Raw genomic sequence first — 15994 nt, 5'->3', positions numbered from 1 at the left:
TTGATTTAGCTTTCACCCATTATTAGTCGTCTATTATACCTGCGCTATAGTGACACAAGAGAGGGGAATGGGATACAGATGCTAGAATGCACCTGTATGAGAAGACCGACACTACATTGGCCCCTAACTTAGGCGCCCCTTTCGGTATTTCTTTATTCTTCCAAAGAGGGAATAAACGTTGTGGATCCCTACAAGCTGCCCCGCACAAACTTGGCTGAATTTCAACTGTTCCGGCCCGATTTCGGCAGCATAACTATACTAGGACCCTTCACAGTCAATATTCCCACGCATTGAGTGACTTTCCCGACGCATACGGGCACTTTGCAAGACCTGACGAGAATCTGCAGCACGCTGAATTCTCTGTTTTCAGCCCCGAAAATGCGCTAGATCGCCTGTACAGCGGTCCCCTTGCGTCCCCGAACCTCCTGGGGGTATTAGGGTCCGTTTAGGGCCAAAACCCTAAACCTGCAAAAATACACAGCAGGCTGTAATTTACTGTTTCGGGCTCCGTTTCGCGTGCCGGTCGCATCCTTAGCAAGTCCTCGAGCTCCCGCACCTGTAGGGCTACTTGCCCTTTGAATCGGACGAGATTTCTAGCGTGAAACCTCTCCGAATTCACCTGTACCTGCGGGGGGATTAGCCGCTAGCTAATCCAGTACCTGTGCAAGAGGCTCTTGCCTCGGCAATCGCGCATGAACCCACACAACTGTACATTGGTCAAATGAAGAGCCCACTAGAGGGGCATAACATACTGCCAAAGGGGAGAGAGAGGGCAGTGCGTAGCGTGCAGGGCATCACTCCTGGCACCGCACTGTGCATAAGAGAGAAAGCAAGCACTCCATAGCTCTTAACCTGTGACAAATCTGAAAATGAGGCTCTCTCCCTCCTAAATTCAGCGCCACTTCTTGTTCCATGAGGCAAGTGCACCAGAAGGTGCCACCTGGCACATTTACAAGCATTTTCCCGTTTCGGGGTTGCCGTCTAAAAATATCCCAACCGGTTGCCCAGTTGACTTCACGGCAGAGTAAGAAAATGTTCCCCTTGTCATTCCGGAGGTAATGACATCAACACATTTTCAGGTCCCAAAATAGCAGTTCCCTAAATTTTAGGAGATGCTGCCATTGTATCTTTCTAGGTCATCCGACCCTCTTTGTACACTGCGGCCACATCCAGAACTGAAATGTAGCCTCTGTAGCAAAGGATTCCACTTTGGCTAGTCAATGACCCCACTTGGCTAACCATAGTCCTTGTCCAACCTTAGTGCTCTCTTGCCCTCAGGCCTGGACTCCCTCTGGACAATTCCACACTAGCTATGCAATGCAGGGCAGTTAGATTTCCCGAGGGGTGTTTCCAAAAAGTGAAAGTAAATAGATAATAAGAAAGAAATCAACAAAAAGGATAGATAGTAGTCACACGTTGGTGACATACCCCCCTCTTGAAATCTCAAACGTCCTCATTTGCATCTATGTCGTACATGCTTACTGTCAACACTGATGTATTTAACACCTGTCGACACATATACGACACATACATGCTCATTGTCAACCCTGGTGTATTCAACACCTGGTCGACTCATGTATTGCCTGCGTGTGAACCCTGTCCCAATGACATAGTGGTAGCTGCGTACTCTGCCATTGCTTTGAGTCACTAACTTTCCAATGACAAAATGGTAGCTGCACATTTTGCCACTGTCTTATAGTACACGTTGGATCCCGTAACACTTTCGAGCATACCCAAACCGACAGTTTAAGAATGCAGTTACACATGTACTCTTCAATAGAAGCAATCACTGTATCCTTGACAAACTAACAAGAAATACTCACTTCTATAGCACTAACCAAACTTTTGGACATTCCATAAGAGCAATTGCCAAACTGACAATCTGTACAGCTCTAACATTGATGTAACAGGTATTTGATTTGAGCTCACTTTAAATACCATGTACATCATTTGTTTCAAAAGCCATTGTCACACTGACAATCCATTTAGCTTTGAGACTCAAGGGGTCAAGGTAGGTTGCAAATTGAAGGCTTCCAGGTAAAGTGATAACACAGTTGGTGACTCTGCAAGTTCACCTTCTTCCATCCACTTAGCATCCATTGGTGGATAGTTTCTGAACTTTACCAAGTAACGCCTAGCAACCTTGCCTTTCACTTTCCTTTCTTTGTGTGCCAAAATCTGTTCAAGGACCAAGATCTCGTCAAGTTCCTCGACTTCCGGCTGATCTTCAACTGGCATATCTTCTGGCACATCACCCACATAGGGTCTGAGAAGACTCACATGAAATGCATTGTGAATCTTCCAACTGTCAGGCAATTTCAGCCTATATGCAACATCACTGATTATGTCGCATACTTGAAAAGGCCCATAGTAACGCATGCTGAGCTTTGGAAACAGTCTTTCCTTGCCCTTCATCTTCTTTAACCTTGCCTTTTCAAAGCGTAAAAGCACCCAATCACCAAGTGAATATACCACTTCACGACGGTGACGATCAGCTGCTTTCTTTTGTTTTGCCTGAGTCCTTTCTAAGGCCACTTTGACCTTCTTGTACATTTCATCCATGTCTTGAACATACTTATCTGCTTCAAATATCTTGTCCTTTGTATGCAGTATGGGAGGAACTTTCTTGCCACCTTCAACTATCTCAAAGGGTGCCTTGCCAGTTGATGAATGCACTGTATTATTGTATGCATACTCCACCAATGGCAAATACTTCTCCCACTTTCCTTTATGCTCTGACACATAGCACTTCAGCAGATCTAGGACAGTAGAATTTGCCTCTTCTGACTGCCCATCTGTTTGAGGATGAAATGACGAAGAGAATTTGAGCGTGGTGCCCATATTCTCAAACAAGCCTCTCCAGAACAAACTTGTCATGCGTGGATCACGGTCGCTAACAATCGACTACGGCATGCCATGATACTTGAAAATATTGCTCATAAACAAGCGTGCCATCTGATCTGGTTTTATCTTCTTCCTGACAGGAATAAAATGAGCCTGTTTGCTGAATCTGCAAATAATGGTCCAAATACCATCGTTTCCTGTCTGCGTTCTCGGAAGATCAAAGATAAAATCCATAGCAATACTTTCCCATGGTTTATCTGGAATAGGTAGTGGTTGCAATAACCCTGGTGCCTTTTGCCTGTCAAACTTGACCTTTTGGCATATTACGCATTCTCGCACAAAGGCATCCACATCCCTTCTCAATGTAGGCCAAAAGAAGAATGTCTCAACCGCTTTAACTGTAGCATCGATACCACGATGCCCTGCATACGGTGGGACATGACTCTCTTCCATAACTTTGCGTCGCAATGGCTTTGTGGCACACAATCTGCCATGCATCATCATGAACCCGTCTTTAAGAAGATAGTGTTCATGACGTTGTCCATCCATTAGTTGCTCGAAGACCCTTGCAAAATCTTCATCATTTTCATACTGTTCTCTCATATCATCAAGTTCATGATGATAAGGAATTGACACAGCTGAAATTTGTGGCTTCCTTGACAAGGCATCAGCCACAACGTTCTTCTTGCCTTCCACATGCACAATCTGAAAATGGAACATGGACAAGATATTTGCCCATCCCATATGCTTCTCAGATAACTTTGTCTGTGTCAAGAAGTATCGCAAGGTCTGATGGTCCGTTTGGACAACAAAGTCTGCGCCTAGCAGGTAGTGTTTCCAACTTAAGAGCGCATGAATCACAGCCAGTAACTCTTTCTCATAGACCTGCATGGTCATCTCTGGCCCTTGCAAAATTCTGCTCTCATAGGCTACTACCCTGCCATCTTGCATTAGCACTGCACCAATGCTACTACCGCAGGCGTCACACTGGACCACAAATGACTTCCTAAGATCTGGCAACACAATGACTGGATCCGAAGTCATCTTTTCCTTTAAGAGATTAAAAGCTGAAATCTCTTTCTGTGTCCATCTAAAGGTGACTGCCTTCTTTTGAAGAGCATGTAAAGGTGAAGCAATCTCAGCGAAATTTCGGATAAACCTTCTGTAATAGGAGCATAGTCCCAAAAAGCTTCGGACATCATGCACCGTCTTCAAATTTGGCCATGACTTGATCGCTTCAACTTTTGCAGGATCCATTCTCACACCATCCTTTGAGACAATGTGTCCCAGAAAGTGAATCTTTTCCAGAAAAAACTCACTTTTCTTTGCATTGATGAGCAACCTATGACTGCGTAGCTCTTTGAACACAATGGCCAAGTGATGCCTATGCTCCTCTTCATTCTTTGAGTAGACTATCATGTCATCAAAGAATGTACCAACAAACTGCTGGTGTGGACGGAAAATTCTGTCCATCATCCTATTGAACGTAGCAGGAGCATTTGTGAGACCAAAGGGCATCACTAAAAATTCGTAAAGGCCAAACGTCGTTCTAAAAGCAGTCTTGTGCACATCCTCTGATCTAATGCGGATCTGATGGTACCCACTCTTTAGATCTATCCTGCTAAACATAGCTGCTCCTTCTAATTTGTCCATAATATCATCAATTCTAGGTATAGGAAACCTATTCTTGATGGTATTCTTGTTCAGTGCACGGTAGTCGATGCACATACGCCATGAGCCATCTTTTTTCTGCACCAACAACACTGGAGAACAGAATGGAGATGAACTGGGCTGAATCAGCCCCTTTTCTAACAACTCCTGAACTTGGCCCATTATCTCTTTCTGCTGAGCCGCACTAACCCTGTGCGGAGGCTTATTTGGTGGGCTACTGCCTGGCACCAAATCTATCGCATGGTTCTCGGGTCTCTCTGGCGGTAATTGAGACGGTAATGAATCGGAAAAACAGTCACTATACTGTTGTAAAAACATTGACCTTTCTTTATCTAGCACAGATAAATTTGATTCATCACAATCTAACACTTCAAGTGCAAAAACCAAGTACGCAGAAAGATGCTTTTTCATTACAGAAGTAATGGCAGAAGCTGATACAGTAGGAATAGACTCCCCTTTAAGCTTTACATCCAGAATGTGAGTCTTTCCCCTGCTCTGTACAGTGATCTTTTTGTTGTAGGCATCCATGATTCCCTGTACACGAAACAACCAAGGAATACCTAACAACACATCACATCCATCCAATGGCATGATGTAAAATTCTTCAGCATCTACATAGGACTGGATATGTAGACGCAACTTTCCAATGATGGGTGTCACAGCCTCTGTATGGCAAGGACATGCCAAACCTGCCTCTGCTGTATACCCCATCTCTTCAGGTCTGATTCCCAACTTTGAAGCCAATTCTGGGGAAATGAAGTTGGCTTTGGCACCTGGATCAAAGAAGATGAGCACTGTTTGATCCCTGACCTTTCCCCATGCTCTGCAAAGCTCACTTGCATCTGAATTTGGCTTGTCGCCCACCATATCTGGCACTAGACCAGCCATGGGCTTCTTTCCTTTCTTGTCTTCCTTGTCATCAGAGTCAGCTGGCCTTTTCTTTGTAGGACAATTGTAAGCAATGTGGCTAGGCTGCTCACATATAAAGCATTTGTTCTCTGTCCTCGCGACCTTCTTTTGCTCTTCTGACTTGCGAGGAAAACGTCTTTTCCATTTCTTTGCAGGTCCCTTTTCTGATTCAGCCGTAGCTTTGTCTTTCCCTGCATTGGCTGACTCCTGAGTCCCTTTAGGAGCCTCATTGGGAACGTGCTTCTTGGCTGAATTTTTCTTGCCTGATCCTGCCTTGACGCCAGTGTTAAATTCACAATCTTCTCCCTTGAGCAAACCATTCCCAGTGTTTGCTACCTCGATGAGCTGCGTCAAAGTAGTGACTTTTGTCTTCGTCCAGTATTTTCTCAATCCTTTGGGTAGGCCACAACAGTATTTTTCAATCTGTTCTGTCAATGGCACAAACCTATAGGAAGTTACTGGAAGTAGAGCTTTCCAAAACTTCCGATTGTAATCATCCAGATTTCTGCAAGTGGCAGCATTTAGCTGGTGCCATTCTGTCATGACATCTGCTTCAAAGTCATCAGATAACCATGCTGCTGCAAAAATCTGCTTGAAGTAAATCCATGTGGACGGAGCTTGCCCTTGAAGCAATAAAGTTGTCCACCATTGTCCCGCATTCCCTGTCAAGAAAGTGGCTGCCTTGCGGACCTTTGAAGCCTCTATAAAGTTTCCCCCTGCATAGGCCTTGTCAAACTGCTGGAGGAATGAAAGAGCCTTCTTCCTGTCATCAAACCCTGTAAAGGTCGTGAATGTCACACCTTTGCCACCTTCTTTGTACAGAGTTGGCCTCTCCAGCGGCGTTAAATTGTCATATGGAAGTGACTGAAACATGGGAACACTATTAGGGTTCATCTGTGTTCCTTGGCCGCTATTAACTTGACCTGGAAATGCCATATTTGGCTGCTGATTTGTAATTCCAGCCATACCAAAATTTGCTTGTGGCATCCCAAATTGGCCCTGAGTGCTCTGAACCCCTGGTTGCATACCCATGACACTGTACATGGGGTTAAGCATCATCGTTTGAGCACCCCCAAACACTGTTCCTGGCATGTAAAACTGATTTCCAGGTGCATGACCAGCCATGCTCTAGAATACCGATCCACCTCCAAAATAGCAAGGGTGTACTGAAGGTGGTGGGAAGACCTGTTGCATAGCCTGTAGGTTGCTTCCCTGGCCATTAGAACCAGCTATAGGCTGCTGAAAGGTGGCGGGCTGAACTGGTACAGCTTGAAAGACTGGCATCTCAGCCACCTGTTCTTGCACCTTAGGCATAGGTTGTGGAGACTACATGTTCTCCGTCAAGTGTACAAGTGTTTCCATTGATTGTGCGGTATGAATCACCTGTGCTCGAGCCTTAACAGGCTTTTGAATATGATCCAATGACCCAACTTGCTGAGACGGAACAGGAGGTTGCAGAAAGGCTAAAAACCTCGGATTCTGCATTACTTGTGTGAACATAGCCACAGCAGTAGCCAACTGGGTCCTGAATATATCGTCATCTGTCTGTGGTGGTCTTGAGGACTCACCCACTTCATGTGTCTATTGACCCTGCGAAGAGGAAACCTCTTCAGTCACATCATCTGGTCTGTCAGCCATAATTGCAATTCCCTGTGTCTGGTCTATGATCCCCTGTGTCTTCAAGCCTAAACTGACCAAGGCTCACTTCTATGGGAAAAAGTGATTTTATCCCGTCGATGGAACCATGAAACCGGCCTGTTCAATCCAAAAAGGGCGGTAGACTTTACTTCAAACCTTGATTTAGCTTTCACCCATTATTAGTCGTCTATTATACCTGCGCTATAGTGACACAAGAGAGGGGAATGGGATACAGATGCTAGAATGCACCTGTATGAGAAGACCGACACTAGATTGGCCCCTAACTTAGGCGCCCCTTTCGGTATTTCTTTATTCTTCCAAAGAGGGAATAAACGTTGTGGATCCCTACAAGCTGCCCCGCACAAACTTGGCTGAATTTCAACTGTTCCGGCCCGATTTCGGCAACATAACTGTACTAGGACCCTTCACAGTCAATATTCCCACGCATTGAGTGACTTTCCCGACGCATACGGGCACTTTGCAAGACCTGACGAGAATCTGCAGCACGCTGAATTCTCTGTTTTCAGCCCCGAAAATGCGCTAGATCGCCTGTACAGCGGTCCCCTTGCGTCCCCGAACCTCCTGGGGGTATTAGGGTCCATTTAGGGCCAAAACCCTAAACCTGCAAAAATACACAGCAGGCTGTAATTTACTGTTTTGGGCTCCGTTTCGCGTGCCGGTCGCATCCTTAGCAAGTCCTTGAGCTCCCGCACCTGTAGGGCTACTTGCCCTTTGAATCGGACGAGATTTCTAGCGTGAAACCTCTCCGAATTCACCTGTACCTGCGGGGGGATTAGCCGCTAGCTAATCCAGTACCTGTGCAAGAGGCTCTTGCCTCGGCAATCGCGCATGAACCCACACAACTGTACATTGGTCAAATGAAGAGCCCACTAGAGGGGCATAACATACTGCCAAAGGGGAGAGAGAGGGCAGTGCGTAGCGTGCAGGGCATCACTCCTGGCACCGCACTGTGCATAAGAGAGAAAGCAAGCACTCCATAGCTCTTAACCTGTGACAAATCTGAAAATGAGGCTCTCTCCCTCCTAAATTCAGCGCCACTTCTTGTTCCATGAGGCAAGTGCACCAGAAGGTGCCACTTGGCACATTTATAAGCATTTTCCCGTTTCGGGGTTGCCGTCTAAAAATATCCCAACCGGTTGCCCAGTTGACTTCACGGCAGAGTATGAAAATGTTCCCCTTGTCATTCCGGAGGTAATGACATCAACACATTTTCAGGTCCCAAAATAGCAGTTCCCTAAATTTTAGGAGATGCTGCCATTGTATCTTTCTAGATCATCCGACCCTCTTTGTACACTGCGGCCACATCCAGAATTGAAATGTAGCCTCTGTAGCAAAGGATTCCACTTTGGCTAGTCAATGACCCCACTTGGCTAACCATAGTCCTTGTCCAACCTTAGTGCTCTCTTGCCCTCAGGCCTGGACTCCCTCTGGACAGTTCCACACTAGCTATGCAATGCAGGGCAGTTAGATTTCCCGAGGGGTGTTTCCAAAAAGTGAAAGTAAATAGATAATAAGAAAGAAATCAACAAAAAGGATAGATAGTAGTCACACGCTGGTGACAGTTGATGCAGGGATTTCTCAGCTTTTTGACACGCAGAACAAAGCAGAAAAGCACGACAAAAAGCAGAAGAAAGGAACTGACTTCCCGGGTTATTTGGATCGTCAATCTACTTTTGCCTCGGCCAAGAAGGAGAAGAAGCGTGTGCGGTTTGAAGGATTACCTAGTTCTTCTTCTTCGAGTTCTTCTAGCTCTTCCGATTCGAGCGAAGAAGTCAGAAAAGGCAAAAAGCAATGCAAAAAGCAAAAGGGCAAGAAAAAGGCAAAGAAGTCTAAATCTCGCCCAGTTTCAAACAGTTCTACAGAGGACTCGTCTTTAGATAGTTCGGACTCCGACAACTGCAGATTCTATGCAATAGAAGAAGAATTTTTACAAAGCCAACCAGTATGACTTTCTGGAAGATAAAAGCAAGAAAGTCCAAGAGTTCAAAGAAGGTAGACAGTCAGTTAAATTTAACACATTTTCTGGTTTTCGAGATGCTTCGAAGGCTTTGGCCTTCATACAGCAATTTGACATAGGGCGTTACTCAAAGCACTCCAAGATTCGGAGGGCTACTTCCTACTTCAGGGGAAATGCTCATACTTGGTGGTCCACACTTCTATTGAACAGGAAAGTGCCAGTTAAATGGCTGAAATTTAAAAGGCTTTTTATCTCTTCTTGGCTGACTTGAGAGTACGAACGCATCATACGAACTGCTTGGAACCATCTTCGGATGACCAAGAAGGATCCTTTGGACGCATATTGCGAGAGATCCTGGAGCTCTTTTCTACCAGCCTCTTCATTTAAGAAGATCTCGTTCAAAGAACAAATTGAGCGGTTTACCTTGGGACTTCCTGCAGAGATCCGAGATCACTGCTTAGAACAAAAGTCAGATTCCATTCAAGAATTGATGAGTCGTGCGAAACGGGGTTTTGCCATTCATTCAAGCAGTTTGACCTACCCCACAGATGAAAGCATGACACAAAAGAATAAACAGACTTCAAACAATGAAAGTAGAAAGAAGAAGAGTAACCCAGAAAAGAAAGAAATGACCCAAGCTTACTCTTCCTCAAAGAGCTCTCTACATCAAAGAGGGGAAGTGCTTCAGATGCCAGGAAACTGGGCGTATCTCCGCGAAGTGCCCTAAAAAGGCACAGAAAGTGTAACAAACTGCTGACGTGGCAAAACCCTAATTTCTGCCAAAAACCCTTACTGCTGAAACCCTAATTTTGGAAACCCTAACCCTAAAACTGAAGAAACCCTAACCCTAACCCTAAGGGCAGCGTGGCAGATTTTTTAAAATTGCGCTCGCATGATGACGTGGCAAGCTGTACGGATTTCCGCGTTTTGCGTTGGCTGATGATGTGGCAGGCTGTACGGATTTCCGTGATTTACGCTAGCAGCTTTTTGGCTTTGCTTTTGGACCAGAAGCTTTTGAGTTTTAAAGGCTTTTTACTGTAATGGCTTTTTAGGCCAAGGGCCTTTAAATATGAGGCTAGGGCTCATTCTCTGGCATGCTTCCTAGAGGCTAGCGAAGGTGCTGAGTCTAGAGTACCGGCTTGTACTGTGTTGATGCAATATAAAGAAATACCGAAAGGGGCGCCAAGGTTTGGGGCCAATACTCTCTGAGGTGAAATTCCGCCACTCCGTGTCGCGTGTCGTCTCTCTCTCAGTTCAGTTGTTATTGAAGTGCCAAAAGTCTGTTCAGTTTGTTCAATTTGTTATTTTCTATTGGCACGTGATGCCCGTCTTGTGACTGAAAGAACAGAACAACAAGGATGAAGACAGGTCTGAAGGTTCGAGAGCAGCTGAGAACGTGGACGAAAAGGCAAGATGAAAGCAGGACGTTCCAGATTGCATGGGTACTGACCCAAGCACGATTGATGAGAGTACCGAACTTTGCCGAGCTTGGGGCAAAGTGAAAAGACCAAGAAGCCCTAATTTTCTTTGATGGAGGAGCCAAGGCCAACTTCATTTCACCTGAATTGGCGGCGCGGCTCGAGATCACACCTGATCGGATGGGACCACTAACAGAGGCAGTTCTAGCAGCACGCGGCAGGGATGTAGCCATTACACCTGTCATTGGCAAACTTCGGTTGCATTGTCGGGGGTATTTGGGGCATGAGGACTTCTACATAATGCCTTTGGAAGGTTGTGATGTCCTCTTGAGAATTCCCTGGTACCACAAGAACAACGCCGTGGTCGACTATCGGGCGAGAAACAACTTTGACCACAGAGAAGGGCAAAACCATTGTACTTGATGTAAAACTTAAGGGCAAGTCTGTCCCTATTGTATCGGCTTCCGCCATTTCAAAATTAATGAAATACAGTCTGTTTGTTTACTCGATCTTCTTGAGAGAGATGACTGATGAGAATAGGACAAATATGTCTGAACTTGATAAAGAACGCCAAGATTTTCTCCACACTCATACCGATTGCTTTTCAGAGAGCCTGCCAAGCGAGTTACCACCCGCTCGTCCTGAGGATCATACCATTGATCTGATACTTGGAAGCACACCACTGAACTGGCCACCTTACCATGTGAGCCAAGCCCAGAACAAAGAAATTATGAACCAAGTGAAAGACCTCTTGGAAAAGGGTCTTGTCCGGCCTAGTACTTCACCGTATTGCTCTCCAATGTTGTTGGTTTTGAAGAAAGACGGATCTTGAAGAATGTGCATCGATTATAGAGCTCTCAACAAAAATCACCATCAAGAACAGTTTTCCAATTCCTAGGATCGATGATATACTTGACAAACTACAGGGATCCTCGTGCTTTAGCAGGATCGATTTGAAGAGCAGATATCATCAGATCCAAATCGCGCCGGGAGATGTCTACAAGACAACTTTTCGGACGACTTTTGGGTTATTTGAGTTTTTGGTGATGCCTTTTGGCTTAACCAATGCTCTTGCGACATTTAGCTGGATGATGGACAGGATTTTTCGAGAGTATAGAGTATTTGTTGGCACTTTCTTTGACGACATCATTATTTTCTCCAAGGATGAGGCAGAACATAGAGAACATCTGCTTCAAGTCTTTTGGGCATTACGAGATCACAAGTTAGTGATTAATGAGAAGAAAAGTGAATTTTTCCTACCAGAGATACACTTTTTGGGACACATTGTGTCAGCGGCAGGAGTGCAGATGGACCCGGCCTAGATAGAGAATATCCGTAATTGGCCCAATTTGAAGAATGTCCATGAAGTCAGAAGCTTCTTGAAGAATGTCCATGAAGTCAGAAGCTTCTTGAAGAATGTCCATGACGTCAGAAGCTTCTTGGGCTTGTGTTCGTACTACAGGCGGTTCATTAGAAAGTTTGCAGAGGTTGCTTCCCCTCTGCATATCTTGACATGGAAAGGAGTACCTTTCTTGTGGGGACCTACAGAGGTGACTGCCTTTCAGATATTGAAAGAAAAATTGATTACAAGACTAGTTTTGACTTTGTCGGACTTGCAAAAGTCATTTGAAGTATATTGTGATGCTTGTGGTCGTAGTCTGGGTGCGGTCTTAATGCAAGAAATCCATGTCACTGCTTACGAGGGCCGATTGTTCTCAAGGCCGGAATTGACAGCACAGATTTATGATAAAGAGCTTTTGCAGCTATCCATGCTCTTACTCAGTGGCGGCATTACCTACTCGAAGCAGATTTTACTATCTTCACAGACCGTCAGAATTTACGCTACTTCTTGTCACAGAAGCAGCTATCGAAAAAGCAGATGCGGTGGGCGAACATCTTGTCACAGTTTCACTTCCAGATGGTCCATGTACAGGGACAGAAGAATTTGGTGGCAGATGCTTTGTCTCGGAAGCCGTTGGTTCTAGCTATTTCCGCGATACATCATAGGAGCTTCGAGGATATGGTCGATCAGTATGCCACGGATACAGACATAGAAGCTTCGAGGATATGGTCGATCAGTATGCCACGGATACAGATTTTGCAGATATTTTCACATGAGTACGGGATGGGGAGACAGTAGCAGGATATTCCATTCGGGATGGCTTGAGGGAAAAGGTTATGACCGAATGCCACTGTCGACCTTTTACAAGTCACCGCGGCATTGCTACCACCTTGAAAGGGGTAGAGAGAGACTTCTTTTAGCCGACACTCAAGAAGGATGTGGACGAGTTTGTGCGCAGTTGCTTGGTATGCCAAAAGGTCAAGTTTGACAGCCATAAAGCACAGGGATTGTTACAGCCTTTGCCCATACCCACCCGCTGTTGGAAAAGTATTGCAATGGATTTCATTTTTGATCTCCCGAGAACACAAAGTGGTCACGATGGTATCTGGACTGTTATTGACAGGTTTAGTAAGCAAGCTCGTTTCATTCCAGTGAAGAAAACAGCCAAGCCGGATCACTTAGCGCGACTATATGTGGCCCAGATCTTCAGATTACATGGCATGCCCAAGAGGATTGTCTCCGACAGGGACCCCAAATTTACAAGTTTGTTTTGGAAGGCTATTTGGGAGAACATTGGCACGCGGTTGCAGTTCTCGTCATCTTTCCACCCGCAGACTGACAGGCAATCTGAGATTGCCAATTCAGTGGTACTAGATTTATTGAACTCTTACATCTCGGATTAGAAGACTCAATGGAAAAAGTATTTACCTTTGGTGGAATTTACCTACAATAACACGATACACTCTTCGACGAGAAAGGCGCACTTTGAGATTATTGAAGGTGGTACGAAGGTTCCACCCTTCCTAAGCACAAAAGATAAGATTTTTGAAGCCGATGAGTACACGCGCGACTTAGACACGGCTTTTGCCAAGGTCCGCGAGGCTTTGAAAAAATCTCAAGAAAGACAAAAAGGCAGCAGATCGCCATCGTCGCAATTTGAAATTGAAGGAGAACGATTGGGTGCTCTTACGTTTTGAGAAGGTGTCACAAAGTGATGACGTGGCTACCGAGAGCAGAAACCCTAATTTCTGCCAGAAACCCTAAAACCTGCAAACCCTAATTTCTGCCAGAAACCCTAATTCTGGAAACCCTAACCCTAACTGCTGGCTGAAACCCTAATTCGGGCGACAGAAATGCACGTGGCAATAGTACGGATTTCCAGGTTTTGCGGCGGATTTAACGGCGCTGATTTTTCAGCTTTTGGCGATGCAAATTGGCCAAGAGGAGAGAGAGAGAGAGAGAGAGAGAGAGAGAGAGAGAGAGATCCATTGCTTTATTTAATGGAAAGCCCTTAAGAGGGTTTGTGAGAGAAACAGTTGCTTTTGATTTGGAAGCTTTTTGGGGCTCTGCTTTTGGCATCCCTTGTAAGAACTTTAAATAAGTGGTTTTGGGCTCACTCTGCACAGCATCTGGACGCAGAGTCTGAGAGAAACCCTAACCGCTCTCTGGTACTTTGACATTGATTAATACATAAAGAAATACCAAAAGGGGCGCCAGTCTTTGGGGCCAATATCTCTAGGCACGGAACTCCGTCGGGCCAGTGCAAATGTATTGTGATCTGTAAATTGTTTTGAAGTGGTTATTTGGTGCTGTCGTGATTGATTCTTGACTTGGAGTATTGAAGTCTGTTACAGAAGGCACGCCTAAGAAAGAAAAAGGGAAAGGAGAGGCTTTTTCCAAAGCTTAGTATGCAATACTATGGACCTTTCAAGATCTCCGAAAAGATAAATGATGTCTCCTTCCGAGTGAAGCTACCCGAAACTTGGAGGATTCACAATGCTTTTCATGTGAGTCTCATGAGACCTTTTAAAGGCGATGTGCCCGAAGATGGGGATCAGCAACCCGAAGTCGAAGAAAACGAGGAGATCCTTGTTCCAGAACAGATATTGGCACATAAAGACAGAAAGATTAAGGGTAAAGCCATAGGCGGTTCCTGGTTTAATTCAAGAACTATCCTGCATTAGATGCGAAGTGGATGGAGGAGGAGGACCTAGCAAATACTCCTCAACATGTGAAACTTTACCTTGAAGCTTTTGGTTTAGCAGTCTATTCCAATTGGAACCCCGAATTCAGCTTGGCCGGAAATCTGGTGCAATGGGTATACACAAGAAGGGAGTTACTCCGCTCCTTTGTCAACAGATGCCTCGATATTTGATACTAGAGTCACTGATGTCTCTTTGAGCTTCACGGATACTGAGAGCTGACAGTATTCTACTGTAATGACTTTATGAAATGAAATTCCCGATAATATGAAACTGATTTGTTCTTGACTTGTTTAAGTGCAGGATCTGATAGACGAAATGACTGCAGCATTTTGGTCTGAATGATCTCGATAGACATGGTTGCAATAGGGGTTAGTCAATCGGGCATCTCTGAGGTCATGAGTGGATCTAGATGCGATTGCTAATTGCATTGCCGATAAATCATGGTCTGAGATCCAAATGAATGTTGAATGTGATTTGTCATGTGATGTCAAGTGATGTCCTGTGATGTGACTGTCGATTATTACATGTGCTAGATGTGTGTTCCTACTGCGTCGGTACTAACGGTCAGTGTATGCTAAGACAGTTTATGGCTTCTGTCTGTTTTGCAGGCGTAATCAAGGGCAATTACAATGCTTTCAAAGGGGGGGTATGTCACAAACTGGTGACATGGCTGCCCAGTACATACACACACCCTCTTGCAAGAATCCCTGCTGGAAAATGCTGATGTGGCAGGTTCCGGGCTGACTTGGCCTGCTGCACGGACGCCCGCCATTTGCGTCAGCAACTATACGGAAAATGCAGTGCAGGCCAGCTTTTGTCTACGCAAGGAGAAATCCTACGCAAATCAGTTTGCTTTATTCTACGCAAGGCAATTGCTTTAATTTTTACAAGCAAGCTTGAGAGAGAGAGAGAGCCTTTTTTAGGGCTTCTGATTTTAAAGCTTTTGGATCCCTTGTAAATCTATAAAATAGTGGCCTGGGCTCTCACTTCTCAGAGCATCTGGATGCAGAGTCCGAGAGTGAGTCCCAACCACTTGCTTGTAGTAGTATGTACTTTGAGTTGCAGATTAATACAAAAAGAAATACCGAAAGGGTCACCAGTCTTTGGGGCCAATATCTCTAGGCACGGAACTCCGTCAGGCCAGTGTCGAATCAGTTGTGAACTGTGAACTGTTTTGAAGTGTATTCTTGTGGTGTCGTGGTAGAATCTCGACTTGGAGTGTCCAAGTCTGTTACAGAAACCCTAGCATTTTTTGCTAAGTTTGCTTGCAGTCTCTAGAGCAATCGCCACCTTTTTCCCTACTTGCGTTTTGTAGCCTCATATGCAACCATTACAACAGCCTAAACTACCTTATTCTTGTGCTAATTTTTCCTAGTTGATGCTTCTTTTAGTGCTAGGCTTCATTTAGTATTTAGTCAATACTATGCATGATGGAATTTATGGTTATATTGTCTTATGGTTGACTACCATGAGTCTATACCTTACACTT

At 45.0% G+C, this 15994-nt stretch overlaps 1 protein-coding gene across 7 annotated transcripts in view; it reads right to left on the bottom strand.

Moving 5' to 3' along the window:
- LOC147435591 (Glutathione S-transferase family protein) overlaps nt 1-15994 on the bottom strand; it is a 39618-nt gene that overhangs the window by 21233 nt on the left and 2391 nt on the right. The window lies entirely within an intron of this gene.

Source organism: Adiantum capillus-veneris, chromosome 18, assembly GCF_014529385.1.
Source record: "Adiantum capillus-veneris isolate H3 chromosome 18, ASM1452938v2, whole genome shotgun sequence".
Taxonomy (NCBI): domain Eukaryota; kingdom Viridiplantae; phylum Streptophyta; class Polypodiopsida; order Polypodiales; family Pteridaceae; genus Adiantum; species Adiantum capillus-veneris.
The sequence above is the reverse complement of the archived record's forward strand: the minus strand, read 5'-3'. Positions and strand labels throughout refer to the sequence as shown.